The 13,078-nt window shown below is 39.8% G+C and overlaps 1 protein-coding gene across 14 annotated transcripts in view; it reads left to right on the top strand.

The window, feature by feature from the left end:
• The window catches only part of RBFOX1 (RNA binding fox-1 homolog 1), a 1,149,451-nt gene that overhangs the window by 371,728 nt on the left and 764,645 nt on the right, over positions 1-13,078 (top strand). The window contains exon 1 of one of the 14 annotated variants that reach the window (XM_051794844.1): positions 3,717-3,943. The exons of the other annotated variants lie outside the window; for them this stretch is intronic. The gene's annotated coding sequence lies outside the window, so the exon portion shown is untranslated. Of the gene's footprint in view, positions 1-3,716; positions 3,944-13,078 lie in introns of those variants that run through there. 14 annotated transcript variants of the gene reach the window in all.

The following is a 13,078-nucleotide window of genomic DNA, read 5'->3' as shown; positions in this document are numbered from 1 at the left end:
ACAGCAGCCTCCTGTTCCTCCTTTCTGGCATCCTTGTAAAGCACGAAGGTGGACAGGTGCAACAAACCCATTACCCGAAAAGTCATAGAGATTTTTCATGAAACAGCAGTCTTTTCCTATTACCTTATTGTCCAGATGGCTAAGTATATGGTAGAACAGAATTAATAGATGTTGGGGAAATCCACCTCCATGTGGAACAGAGTAACTCTGGCAACCAGTCAAAAAGCCCTCAGAAAGGTTGTGGCTGAAGGACACCACTGTTGGGAACACAGATGAAGATATATTCCTGAACTCAAGGAGGAAACACAGAGAATGCATTATTGCATGGAATGATTAGATGACTGACTAATGAGCCTTGAGGGGCAAGGAAATTGGCTACAAAAGCAATTAAATAAGCACCTGACATTCCAGTGTTCTTTGTATAAACACTGAACTCTTACCGTGTTCAGTTGGCAAAGCAAAACAAGTGGTATTTAAGCATACAAGGAAAACAGCTACAGAGGAAAAAAAATCTGTGTTAAACAGATTGTTCTTCTGAAAGTGTGTTAGTAAATGCTTTTCTTTGTCAGAAGGTGTGATAACACATTGCAATACTGGCACTATAAGTCACTGTCCACAGTTCTCATCAGCTATTTTGGATATTCAAACCAATATGACACCACATAAACCCCCACATTTTTGTTTAATCTGTCTATTGTTAGATATTGTGAGGTATTGATGGCATTTTTTTTTCCGTCTATGGACAAAACTTATTCATAAGAGCCCAGATTTGAGTGACACAAGGGTCATTAAGTGATTAAAATCACTTCTTAAGTGTTGAATAGTGTCAAATTTGCGATCAGAAAATCATGGCTGGTCTATTAAGGCAGTGTAAAATTAATCATGTATTTGTTTCTTAATTACCTCATTAAATTCAGATTCGAACATCCTTCTGTACATGGAGTTCACAGGATGTACTGCTGACCCCCTAAAATGTTGTGTATGTCCTGGTTTCTTAACAGGATAAGAATTCTGGATTTCTGAGCTGGAAGATCTTTATTATGAAGTGACGTGTCAGGCTTTAGAGACAGAGGTGGAATTGGTACATCTGAAATGAATTAATAATAAATAAGGACTGATGCCAGCTTTGCTTCATGAGTTGGCCTTACTATTTAGCCTCAAGCAGAAGCAAGAAACACACAAAAAAAGAAAGGTTGTTAAGGTAGAAAGTTAAATATTTAATGCCAGTGTCTGTGCTATATATTTTTCTTTTGTGTACTCATGGAAATGTGTTTTGGAACTGGAGGCAGATATTATTTATAATACAGTAGTGGCAGAAGGGGCATAGTTGATTGAGGCATCAAAGTGCTCACCTTCTAGAAGCTATGAGAGAAAACTCCTGGACTAGCCTTGAAATTTTCACTATCTTCCCCCTTTTTAGGGGGGTATTCTGGCTCTCATGCTGGTTTTCATTGGGGATTTGCCTGTAACAACTCCTCCCTTCTTTCCCCTTCCTAATGAGGTGGATAACCAGGGAGCAGGAAGAGATGGTTGTTTGCCCAGTAGCACTTGTGTCCTTCAAGCCCTCTGGAATGTATGTGACAACACACCTGATGGAACACACAACTTGTGTGCTGCCTTCTGACATAAAAATAGCTTTTGTCAGCCTGCTGGGTACTGAAATGGCACTGGCATCTCTGTTTTCTGGGCAAACCAGGAACTGGATGTTACACAAAGGAAGGAGCTGGGAATGGAATGGATCTTTGGGTGAAAACATCAGAAATTGTTAGGGAAATTTAAAGTTTAGTATTTTCTTCTCTCACCCTGGAGGTGTATTTAGAACATTGTGGTATGATTGAGATTTTGATGTTCTGATTTGTTGGCAATGAGAAAATTACTTTCTCCCTGTTCTGTGATCTAAAACATGCTCTCAACACTACTAATTCATGATTCTCTTCAAAGTGGCCAATGAATTGAGTTTCTTCAAAACCTTAAACATCCAGCAGTTACAAAAAGAGTTAAAAAACCCTGCCTGCCTGTTTGCAGCTGCACATGTGTCCTGCACCCATCATCATCCAGGCTGTGTGGAAGGGTAGGTGTTGTTTCAAGGCTTTGGATATTCAGCTGAGACAAGGATTAAGTACGGATTCCGATGTTTTGTTCTTTAAAGGAGAAAAAAACCAGGAAGTCACTGTAAAACTTAGTACATTTCTCATTGCAAGATTTATTTTTAAATAAGTTTTGATGTTTGCATCTGTGCCAGGCTGGAGGAAGAGCTTGGCTGGTTTGCATGGACTGGGCATTTTAACCTGTGTCACAGGAAGCTGCTTTACTGGGCACGCTGGTCTCAGATAAATGCAATACTTATCTCTTTTACAGATCTATGAAAAATTTAGTGCCAGGTTTTTCTTGTAAAACCTTTCACATGGAAAAGCTGTTTTCAGTGAATCAAAGGAGCAGGGGTGTCCTGATCACAGCTTTGGAGTCAAGTCAGAGACCTACAGTGAATTCTGGTGTTTTAAATGAGAGGCAGTTATAAATACACGTGCACATACAGAGATCTGTTCACACTTTTCTTCCCTTTTTACTCAGAGCTTGGAAAAAAAACCTGTGTTTGGGAACTGAGTGCTACCAAATGCAGTTGAATAACCAGTTCTCCAAAAAATGACTCAAGTAAGAAGAAAAATGTAGCCCCAGAGTTTGGAAAGAGAACTACTATGGGAAGTTATAACTGATGCAGTACTTGCTTTCTGGGGCTGAACTGGCAACTCCAGTGCTTGTGGTGCTGCTGGTAGGCTTGGCAAGCAGATACCATGTAAAGCTCAAAAAAACCTAGTGTCATTTCACTGAGTTTTTTGGAACACTGGCACCAGTGAGAAGAGCTGGTTTTAGTTTGTTGCTGCTTGAGATAGAACTGATCAGCAGCCTTAGGCAGGCACGGAGGCAAGAGGGGTAAAAGAAACAAATCTCGAGCTTGGGGTTTGTAAATGAATTTAATTATTTTCCTAATTGCTGAACTGTTAAGATTTTGAAGAAACTCGGTTCAATGACCACTCTGAACAGAATCATAAATTAGCAGTGTTGAGAGCATGTCTTAGATCACATACACAGAGAAAATAATTTGGTTGTCTTTAAGGATATAAGATCTCTTTAGAAAAATGTGTAGGAAATATGCTGCAACTTCAGTTCTCTTCCCTGTTGGCTTAACCTGGTGCATAAAGCATTAAGAACTGGAGGTATTGCTGATGTTAAGCCTGATGAGAACAGGTGGTGAGGCAGTTGGGCTCAGCTGTTCCTCATGTAACCTCCTTTATATCTTCTTTGGGTGCAATCACAAAGTCCTGGGGAGGGTGTGGGCTGATCCTTACATGTCTGCACTACAGGAAGAGGAGCAGAGCATTGTCCCTGTATTTTTATAGCCTTTGCAGTGTTTGCTGCATAAAAGTAGAGAGGGTCAGTGTGAACATTGGATTTCTGAAGTGTTTTGTTTCCTCTGAAGTGTGCACTGGACAGGAGGAAGGTGGGACCAAACCCTCTCCTTTCTGTAACACTGGTGGGAGCAGAAAGTGGAACAAGATTGACCTTGAGGTGTTCTGCCTCAGCTGGTGCAAGAGTGCCCATAATTTGCCAGGTCCTGGTGAAGCTCCATTATATAACAGCCTCTGGAGAGCCAGCTGGGCATCCTGTAGGCGGGGATGTTATTCTGGAGTTAGTTTTCTGGTGTCAGTGCTGCTGCAGATCTCCAAGAGCATAAGCAAGGCACAAACATGCTTTTACACGTGGAGATTTTGATTTTCTTCAGTGCTGTGTCTAGGAAATAATGGCTAATTCCTGCAGTGACTTTCAGGGTGGATAAGAAATTCAGGAGCCTGGTTTAAGGTGGAAGGGGGTGCTGAAGTGCTTCACTGGACTGGGACTCAGCTGGATTCCCCAGGCTGGAGCAGTGAACGTCGGTGAGAGCTGAGTGAGTATGAGCATGAATTTCTACCCATTTCATCTGTGCTGCTGGGCCAGAGTTCAGGAAGGTGGGGCAGTGTAACCCCAGGACTCGAGTTCTCAGGGCATAAGTGCCTTTGCATTTTGGTGGTTGTTTATTTCAAGAAAAACTCGAGATAAGATTCCTGGCAGATTCTGAGCGTGGTGCTGGAGAGCTTGCAGATCTTTGTGCACTGTTTTTAAAATAAAACAAAATGTGCATCAAGGATCTTCTTATAATTTGGGTACAGGTCAAGTGCAGCTGGGATATTTTATCAGTCTGTATTTTCGTGCTTTTGCATAAAGTTGATGTGTGATTTGATGTTGTAAGCTGGGGTTTTTGTGATTCCTGCTCCTCTCCCCCAAGCCCAGTTACAGTGGATTGTACTGGGAAGGAAATGAGGTTACAAAGTAATGGTGTTACTGGGTGTGTTCTGATGCTGTTTGTGCTGTGGTTTAAGTATATAACTTATTTACAAGTTGTATATTAACATGTGTGACAAATTGCTTTGTGTAGAAAAGATTGCATTCCAGACCAATAGCCTAACAAATAATAGAGAAATCACAAGTAATGTGTGTTAATGTTTAAATGCTAATAATGTACTTTGAAAGGCCCAGAGGAAGCCTATGTAATTAGAAAATTGGAAAATATGCACTTAAATCTCTTCTATCCAATTTTCCTGTTACACTTGCTTTTAGTACTCCTCTGAAGGGCTATATCTTATAAGTGATCAGGAGATGTGTCTGAAGGACTATTTTTACTTTAAATGAAATGTATATTTACTACGTAGAGGTCACATTACTAAAATTACCAGTAATTGATCACAAAACCTGATAATTTTCTTTAGAATAAAATATTTGTGTCCTGCAACTGCAGAAGTGGAAAGGAAGCAGTTTCAAGTATTTTAAGGGAAATCAGTTTTGAGCTGAGATAAACCTGTGAATTGGTAGGGGCACAGGACCTCATGATTCTTAGTCAAGTCAATTCAGAATCAAAGCAGTGTTTTTTAATTTGTGTTTTGTTGTTTTTTTTTTGCTCACATTTGCTTTGAAGTACTTTCTGTAGCTAATGCCTATTGAAATTAAAAGGTATCAGCACCATATGGTAAGTGCAGTTGACATAAGGATTGTTTTTCACTGCTTGGAGGGCGTTTACCTGTAATTTTAGAGTTGAAGAGAGTGCCTTGAGATACAGAACAAGTTGATGGGTAGAATAAAAAAGACTCTTATGCAGTGGGTATAAAATTATAATGATTTCCCCTTGTGTTTACTGATGAAGGGCAATTTACTTCTTGGGGGTGGTTGATTCTTTGAAATTCTGGTATAAATGATTTTGTGTTATACATATTGCTCACAGTATTTATTGCCTTATTAGCAAATTCTGGGTGCTGGAGCTCCACAGAACAGAAGTTTAGCTGGCACATTCACTCTGAACAATAGACATTGAAATGAGGCAATATTTGCTTTTTAAGCCTGTAAAATAACTGGGGCATAATGTGTTCTGCTTTTATTTTATATTTTTTCCCCTTAGAACCTTTGGTTGGAGTCTTGCTGACTACAGATCCAGGACCCTTTTTAAAGGAGCTAAGGCTTCATAACTCTGATTTCTGTGCTACAGCTTGTAGCATCCACAGTCACGTGCTCAGTTACAACTTCAATTTAAATAACCCATTTATTTCTGTTTCAAGAAAGTCTCGAATTTATTTTAATTATAAGAATTGCCATGGGTGGAACTTCTCTTCATTTTCTCCCTGCTGCCCCTACAGTTAGATTTAGATGTGGAGTTCTTCCAGTGATGCCAGTTTTTCGTGCAGCCCTATGAGTAATACTTTGGGAGAAACATCCATAAAAGATTTAGGTCCCTGAACTGTGATATGGACTGCAAGTGTCTTATTCTCAGGCTTCCAGTTTTCACTTTGAAAGATAAGGATTATCTTGACTCTCCTGTGGTGCCTAAAATTGTAGGTGTTTGCATACTGAGAAGTTGCCATGGTTTTGGTATGTGTGTGAATTTGCATGTTTTATCATAGAAATATAGAACAGTTTGCTTTGGAAGGGACTTAAAAGGTCATCTAGAGCATCCCCAACCCTAATGATTTTCCATCTATTCTCAGTTGGGAAGAAAAATCCAAGTGTTTTTCTAACTAAATCTAGAGGTGGGGTTGGAGTGGTATTTTCTGTGCACACAACATAACTAAAATACTGGTTTTGTTGGAAACTGTTACCTCTGGGAATGTTTTGGGGTGTGCTTTTTTCCCCCCCTATATGTGTCTGGAAGAAATGGATATGATATTTGCAGTTCTTGTTCCTACTGTAGCCAAATTGTTCAAATATTTGCCCGGGGAGTGGATGGAAGATGATCTGTGACCTGTGCTCACCTACAGTTGGGGGAAAATGTTAAAAATCACCTCTTAATTCCCCACAGAGAGATCCTAAATCCTGTAGGCTCTGGTTGAAGCTATGCCAGCTGAGCTTGGATTGCTGCTGTTTGGGGTTTTTGCAGGGGGTGTTTGTTTGATTTTGCATGTTAAGCCAGCAAGTGCTGGAAAAAGGATAACTGTGGAGTTTGCATCATACCTTGTAGGAAAGAGGGGAGTTTTTGTTGCTGTTCTCAGGATAAACCAGTGTAGTATCTGATGGTTTTATTCAGGATAAAAGGTGGAAAGTAGCACGTGGGATGTAATGCCTACAGAGACAGCAGCATTTCTGCTGTGCCTGCCTTGTCTTTCACAATGAATCTTGATCTTTCCTCTTTTCTAGCCAAGTAGAACACTGTAGAAAGAGAAATGTCAAACATCTCCAGCCAGAACAGTGTACAACCTGTAGCTGTCTCCTAGAAGAATGTGGGTAGAATTATTTATTGTCTCCCAGGCAGAGAAGGGAATTCAGCCTGGATTTCTTAATTACGGGGTGAGTGTTGTAACCACTCCACTGATGTGCAGTTGTTATTTGGGGCTGTTGGGTTCTGAAAGCCTCAACCAATCCTTAGCCACTGTCACTGGGGAAAAATAATGTGAATTGGAGAATGTGAAGCTGCAGGGGTATCTCAGTAGATGCCACGAAGGGAATTCAGTAGACAAATACATGACGTGTGTTTTAATAGAAATCTGTGCCTATGTATGTATATAATTCACATGTAGAAAGGCTGTATCATTATAAACCCCTGCTGCTAACAGATTGGGAAAGGAAGGGGCTGCATTACCTTTTATGTTTGCTAATCTTGCCTGTGCTGGTGCATGTGGAAGTGCCAGTGTGCATGCTATGACTGCACGTGCCCCATCTCTCTCCTCCAGCCTGTCAGCAGTGAATGAGATGCTGAGTGGGAGGACAGGCTGCATTCAGCCTGCAGAAATTACTATCATAGATAAGTTGGAGGGGAGGAGGAGGGGGGGAAAGACATAGAAAAGCTGTGTACTCCTTAATAGATGTTCATGGTTTTCAAGGTTTCATAATTCCTTTTTGACTCAGTCATCTGTGGCAGTTGTATAAATTACTTCTAATGATGCACTATTGCTGAGGAATTTTTGGTTTGGCTTTGCAGCGTGTCATTATTATCTTTGAGGAGAGAACCTGTATCATTTGGTCTGTATTAAAGGGCATTTAAGAAAAGGAGAGTGAATTCAAATCAAAAGAAAAAAAGGAACTTTAAACCTTTGCCACAGATGTTTTCTTTGGAAAGGAAATTCTTAAACTGTCGCTTTGCAAAGTGAACTAAATGGAACATCTGTGAGTTCTTGTTTTCATTCTTCAGAACTTGATTCTCTTCTGTTTCTATGAGTCTTAAAGATGCATATTCATCTTGATCTTGCTTCCATTGCCTCTTAACTTTAGCAGTGCTGGACAAAGCCTTTTATGAGAAGAAAACCAAAAAAACCCCATAAATTAGTTGAGAAAATCCTCACTGTGTCTCAACCTGCTTTAAAAAGCTGCTGGATGGTACAGGTTGGGCAGCAGTTTCTGTGGAAACATGGGTGCAGTTCCAATGTCAGGGAGAGGTTGCAATGCTCACACAACCTGTGTGTTGGGTTTTTGTAAGTGGAAAAAAGCAAGAAAAGCTGTTTTGTATTGGTAGTGTCTTCCAACTCTAAAACAAATGAGAAATAAATCTGGGAAAAAAAATCAGATTCTGCAATGGGAATGTTGGATTGTTTTCTGATGATGACAGATTATATTTTTTCTTCCTTTTTTCCCCATATTTTACTACTGAATGTAAAACCTGGATGTTTATATTTTGAAACCATCCTGCACTGCACAGATACTTTGATGTTTTCAGTATTGTGATGGGAGAACAGTTTGTGTGAGAGTGAGGGGCTGTGAAGAGGAAAATGTGAGGACAGGCAGCAGAGCTCCAGCTCCTCCACTCTTGCCTGATAAATTCTCTTTAATTGGGTAAGAAACAGAATCCAGTTGGGTCCAGCTTAGGTCCATTGGCATTTCTGACTTGGTGCTGATGCCAGACCTGTCAGTGCAAAGAGAAGGAGCAGTGGTGACAGCTGAATGCTGAGAGAATGAAAACTGGAGGGCAGTGTGGCAGCTCCTTGTCCCAGTCCCAGGAATAATGAGGATGGAGGGCTTTGCTGCTCTTTGTGCTGTGTCTCTACCTGAAAGAGGAAAAACTCCAGGAGCCTCTTAATTATCTCTTTAACCAGTGACAAATGGTGTATTTCACAACACTGTTAAAACCCAAGCACATGTTGCCAAGTGCCTTCCCTTGTAGGTGGAGTGAGTGAGAAGGTGAAGGCTCTGATCCCTGCATGGCAGGGCAGAATCTCAGCCCCAGCAGCAGGAGGGATGTGCTCCATCAGGAATTGTGCTTGGCTGTGTTGCCTCTGATTTCCATCTGGAGATCCCACCCAGGGCAGGAGTCAGAACTGTTAATATCTGGCTGGTGTCTGGTTGCACGAGCCACTTGCAGGATTTGTTTCCTGGTTCTTGCTGATTTTCTTCCTGGTGGATGAGGAATGGGTGGGGACTGGGTTAGGAATGCTGTCACTTACTTGTGCCTCGTCTTTGGGCAGTTGAGGTCTGTGCAGTGACCCTGAAGAGACTGAATCCAAACCTTGTTAATCACAGTGTTTGTTGTCCATATGGTTCTGCTTTGTACAGTCAGTTTTATTTTATTCAATGTCAATTCCTGGATTTTCCCCTTAGTTCTAACGTAGAAGAAATGTAACATTGCATTTTGGAGCAAAACACGCAAACTCAGGCTGATATTGAGCTTCTGTTATTTAATCTTTTCTCCTTGATTTAGGTTTGAAGGTCTTTCTGCTCATGTTATTTCTGTTACAGAGAAAATCAGTTCTGACTTATTCTAGAACTTGCAGTATTAATTCAGAGAACACTTGTATTTGTAAACATTTCACTTACGCTGTATGATAAATTCTTTAAAGCACTTAAAACTTTTTTGAAAATAAAAAATCTTATTTATATGGAACTAACCCAGCAGAAGAATTTTACTGAATCTAAAATACTGCCTTTATTTATTTTGGTTTATCTGACCTGGGCTGACCAGGCATCCAGTATCTGACAGGGATGTGTATGCCACATACTTATACTTTTTTTTGTATAGTTAACTATTTCCTTGCTAAGTTTTTGTGTCCTCTGTTTTACTGTTTAATACTGCACATATAGGGGAGGAATCCTTTTTTTCTAAGAAATATAAATGCATCGGGGGCTGCAAAGTGCTGTTGGTGGGATGACAATGATGCTAAGCCAGAATCTGGACCTGCTATTTTTATTTATTTATTTTTTTTTCTTTCTAACAAGGAGACTAAAATTTTACCTTTGCTTCATAATATCAGTGTGGAACAGTCAGGAGGTCATGAAAGAAGATACAGGTGCATCCCATGCAGGATGCTATTTGTAGGATCTTGTTATGAGTAGAATTAGTTTTTCCTTCTGATACTTGATCTTTTAAAACATTTATCAACCAGCAGAGAAATCTTAGGGACCGTTTCAACTTCTTGATCAGGAGCACAGGCTATTTCAGTCCCCTTTTGTACTAAACGAGTACTTTAGACATGTAAGTTCAATATTTTCCTTTAATATATTCTACAAGTCAAGAGTGTAGTGACTGGTTTGAGTTCTGGTGAGGTAGGACAGGAGTTTCTGAGTGATGTGTGACAATGATGCTAAGCCAGAACTTGGACCTGCTATTTTTAGTTTTTCCTCTTTCTAAAAAGGAGACTGAATTTTTTTGTCTTTGCTTCATTATCAGTGTGGAACAGTCAGGAGATCATGAAAGAAGATACAGGTGCATCCCATGCAGGATGCTATTTGTAGGCCACAATGTTATGTAGTTAATGAGTAGAATTAATCTTGACTTCGGATACTTGGTCTTTTCAAAACATTTATCAGCCAGCAGAAAAATCTTAGAGACTGTTTTGACTTGATCAGGAGCACAGGCTATTTCAGTCCCCTTTAGTACTAAATGAGTACTTTAGACATGTAAGTTCAATATTCTCCTTCAATACATTCTACATATTAAGAATGTAAGTCAGTAGTTGGAGTTCTGGTGAGGTAGGACAGGAGTTTCTGAGTGATGTGTGACAATGATGCTAAGCCAGAATCTGGACCTGCAACTTTTATTTTTTTTCTCTTTCTAAAAAGGGGACTGAATTTTTTTGTCTTTGCTTCAAAATATCAGAGTGGAACAGTCAGGAGATCATGAAAGAAGATACAGTTGCAGGATACTATTTGTAGGCCACAATGTTATGTAGTTAATGAGTAGAATTAGTCTTCGGATACTTGGTCTTTTCAAAACATTTATCAGCCAGCAAAAAGATCTTAGAGACTGTTTTGACTTGATCAGGAGCACAGGCTATTTCAATCCCCTTTAGTACTAAACGAGTACTTTAGACATGTAAGTTCAATATTCTCCTTCAATACATTCTAGATATTAAGAATGTAAGTCAGTAGTTGGAGTTCTGGTGAGGTAGGACAGGAGTTTCTGAGTGATGTGTGACAATGATGCTAAGCCAGAATCTGGACCTGCAACTTTTATTTTTTTTTTTCTCTTTCTAAAAAGGAGACTGAATTTTTTTGTTTTTGCTTCAAAATATCAGAGTGGAACAGTCAGGAGGTCATGAAAGAAGATAAAGGTGCAGGATGCTATTTGTAGGCCACAGTGTTAGGTGGTTAATGAGTAGAATTAGTCTTGACTTTGGATACTTGGTCTTTTCAAAACATTTATCAGCCAGCAAAAAGATCTTAGAGACTGTTTTAACTTGATCAGGAGCACAGGCTATTTCAGTACCTTGTAGTACGTACTTTAGACATGTAAGTTCAATATTCTCCTTCAATACATTCTAGATATTAAGAATGTAAGTCAGTAGTTGAAGTTTGGTGAGGTAGGACAGGAGTTTCTGCAGGCAGGGCAGCAGTTTGGGTCTGGGCAGACAAATCCAGGTGTTCCTGCTCACCGCTGGGAGGTTCTGTCCCGAGTGCAGGTTGTTGAACACTCCTCCTCTAAGGCAGGTCCCCCTCCAGCCCCAGGACAATGGGCATTGGCAGGGCACGGCAGGGCCCTTCGCACGGGCACAGCGAGCCCCGCACCTCGGCTGGGAGCGAACCATTGATCCATCGGCTTTCATGCGAGCACTAAATTCAGCCTTAAAAAATAATTAGCTCCGGCGGCTTGGCGCAATTCCAAGCAGGCAAATTACATTCTGCCTGCTTAAAAATGCCCCCCCCCGTCGCTGCAATTGGCTGAGTTACAGTGACGGATGACTGTGTGTTTTGTGATATGTTTTCGGTGGGGCTTTTTGTCGGTGTGAAGTCTCCTGAAATGCTGCGAGAGCCCATTGACCAGGCTGGCTTATTAACATGACAAAGGAAAGGAGCTGTGGAAAACATTTCCCCAATATTTCGAAGACAAAAAGAAGATGGATTTAGATGTTTCTTTTGCAGGCTTCAAAAAAAAAACCCCGAAGTATCTGTAATGTGCCTGTAGGACTTTATGTGCACTGATACTTAAAAGAAAAGCAGACCTGAACCTTCCTTGTTTTGTGCAACTCGCTGTTAATTATGGACCCAGGGCTGACATTTAAAATGGTTGGGAAAACAGAGGGAAAGTGATGATTTTTGTTTGTTGACTGTGGTACTTTGCGTTCAATTTGATGTCGGATTATTTCAAAAACGTTGGTTTTGAATGGAGAAAAAAATGGCAAAAACCCCAAATATGGAATAAATTATTCCTAAAACACTGTGTAATTGGAAGAAAAAATAGATACGGAATAAAATACATACTATGTATATATTATGCTGTGCTTTTCAAGGGTAGCAAATAATTCAAAACTTGGGTTCTTTTTTAATTTTTTTTTCTATTTTGACAGCAAAAATACGATTTGTAGCATCTAAATAACTTGTATTAAACTTGTATTAAATAGTTGGAAAAGACCAGGAGAAAATTTGGATTTTTAGATATTTGATGGAGCACAATATGATTAAAAGAATCCTTAAGTAGGAGGAGTTGGAAATCCCATCTCCTTCCACAGATGAAACCCAAAACTATATTTAGATAAAGAAAAGTCACCTGACTGAACTGATACATTTTTCTAATTATTTAAATTTTCTGATCTTTATATTGGTGAAAGAGGTGGAAGGGAACTTTCATATTTTGTGGGCTTGTTTTTTCTTCTTGCTATACTCAAAAGGGCAGACGTGGTCTAGGTATCAGGTCCTTGCAATTATATACTGTCAGTGGAGTATTTTAGAAGAAGATAGAAAAAAAAATGGTTAGCAGCCACTCTGAGGGCTTTTTTCCCCTTCTGTGTTGTCTTTTGGTAGTGGAAAAAGAAGCCTGGTTTTAGGAGTTCCCTTTACAGTGTGAAACTGTGGCGTCTCTGGCAGGAACTGCAGAGTTAGCAAACCTTGCAAATTGAAATCTGAAGAACTAATTCGAGTCTTTCCAGCTCAGGAGTTTGAGAATTAAAAGTCAGTTCTTTCCTAATCATGAAATTGACTTAAAATTTAATAAATACTTGTTTTGAAAGGACTTTATTCTTATTCCTTCCAGATGCAGAGTTTTTAGGAGATTATAGTAGAGTTTTTAGGTAGTTCTCATTTCAGATCTGTTCCCTGCTGTCTGAAGTACAAGGGATCAACATTGCAGTTACATTACAGA

Source organism: Manacus candei, unplaced genomic scaffold (genome assembly GCF_025592945.1).
Source record: "Manacus candei isolate 608988 ecotype Guabito, Panama unplaced genomic scaffold, ASM2559294v1 h1tg000002l, whole genome shotgun sequence".
NCBI lineage: Eukaryota > Metazoa > Chordata > Aves > Passeriformes > Pipridae > Manacus > Manacus candei.
The sequence above is the reverse complement of the archived record's forward strand: the minus strand, read 5'-3'. Positions and strand labels throughout refer to the sequence as shown.